The sequence below is a fragment of the Crocuta crocuta genome, unplaced genomic scaffold, assembly GCF_008692635.1.
Source record: "Crocuta crocuta isolate KB4526 unplaced genomic scaffold, BGI_CrCroc_1.0 scaffold35, whole genome shotgun sequence".
In the NCBI taxonomy this organism is placed as follows: Eukaryota; Metazoa; Chordata; class Mammalia; order Carnivora; family Hyaenidae; genus Crocuta; species Crocuta crocuta.
In genome coordinates, this window is record NW_027530625.1 from 2,623,839 (window position 1) to 2,625,532 (window position 1,694).

General features: G+C 54.9%; 1 long non-coding RNA gene across 1 annotated transcript in view; it reads left to right on the forward strand.

Moving 5' to 3' along the window:
• Positions 1 to 1,530: 1,530 nt before the first annotated feature.
• LOC144235056 (uncharacterized) overlaps positions 1,531 to 1,694 on the forward strand; it is a 2,538-nt gene continuing 2,374 nt past the window's right edge. The window contains exon 1 of the long non-coding RNA XR_013336125.1: positions 1,531 to 1,619. This is a non-coding gene — a long non-coding RNA (uncharacterized LOC144235056). The remainder of the gene's footprint in view (positions 1,620 to 1,694) is intronic.

The window sequence follows — 1,694 nt, forward strand, 5'->3', positions numbered from 1 at the left end:
GGGGCAAGGACACGGCTGGGGTTAGAGCACAGGCCCTCCTCTCCATCCTTCTTCAGGGACACCCTAGCCTTTGCTCCGTGGGCTCCCTCTGAAACACAAATCTACTTTAACTCCTTGACTCAAAGCCCTTCCCCTCCTTCCCACTGCCCTCAGCAGGAAGCCAAATTCCTTAGCTTGGCTTTCAAGGTCCCTTGCTATCTATCTGGTCTCTGATGGCCTCCTCAGCCACATCATTCATTGTTCCTGTCTGCTCCCCACCAATAGCCTCTAGTGTTTTCTACTGGGCACCTGCGTGTTCTCCTCTGTGCGTCCTGCCCTGCGCTAACTCTGCAAATGCCCCGTGACTGAAGAGATTATCACTGCTTTCATTTTACAGACGAGGAAATGCAAGCTCAAAAGATTAAGTCACCTGCCACAGGTCACAGAGCAGGACTGGGACCCTAATCCAGGCCTCTCCAGCCCATACTCTTAACTCCCAAGGTACAGATGGAACTGGCCATGCTCCCTCAGGCCTCTAAACCCCCTGGGTTCCTGAAATATCCTTGCCTGCATTTTTTCCCACTGGCAAACTCCTACTCATCCTTTAACTTTTTTTTTTTAATATTTTTTATTTATTTCTAGGAGAGAGAGAGAGAGAGAGAGAGAGACAGCGTGAGCAGGGGAGGGTCAGAGAGAGAGGGAGATACAGACTCTGAAATAGGCTCCAGGCTCTACGCTGGCAGTCAGCACAGAGCCCGACGCAGGGCTCGAACCCACGAACCATGAGATCATGACCTAAGCGAAAGTTGGACGCTTATCCGACTAGGCCACCCAGGCGCCCCCCTACTCATCCTTTAAAACCCACTGGATGTCACTTCCTTGGGACTCCTTCCCTGACCAGCCCCTCCCACATCTAGTCTCACCCCTGGGCTTCTCCAAGCCCCAGCCAAGACTTCACCTCAGCTCTGACCTCCGGGTTTGTTATTGTTTGTGTCAATGTCAGTCGCCTCCCTTGCATCCCTCCCTTCCCAGATGGAGAGCCGCAGCTGAGCCATTTACCCTACACAGTGGGGGTGGCAGCCCTGGAGGCCCGGCTGGGTCCGAGACTCTTGCCTTGCCTGGGTTTTGAGCAGCCTAGACCACAGCAGCTCTGTGTGATCCCGAGCCAGGCCCCGTGTCTCTGTGGACCCAGTCTGCCCATATGTAAAGCTGGGGGGTCAGCCTGGAGGCATCTGCCATGCTGGGGATGTTGAGGGCCAGGCTTGGGCTGGAACCTGACACGCGTGACCAGTATGACTGTGACTCGTGTGTTGTATATATGAGTGAGCGGGTCACGTCACCGGGCCGATCTCAACTCTGCCCCTCCCCTGCTACATGGGAGCTCTGGGGAGCCCCCTGACCCCGCTGACTCTCAGTTTAGAACAGAACAGTAATAATACTCCCCCGCAGGGTTGATTGGGAGTGAGGATTACAGGGCCTGGCCCAGAGCCTATGCGCCAAAGTTCTCACCACTGGCATCACCCTGTCCCTGCAGAGGGAGGGGCCTGAGGATTCCAGTCCAGACAGACAAGACACAGTCTGACACAGAGACCGGGCCAGGGCAAAGGAGCCTGCACAGGTCTTTGTTTTCTGGGCCCAAGGTGAGTAGTGAGGCTGCGTCTCCAAGCTTCTTTTTTCCTGGTGTGATTTTTTCTAAGACTCCAGGACAGTGTTGG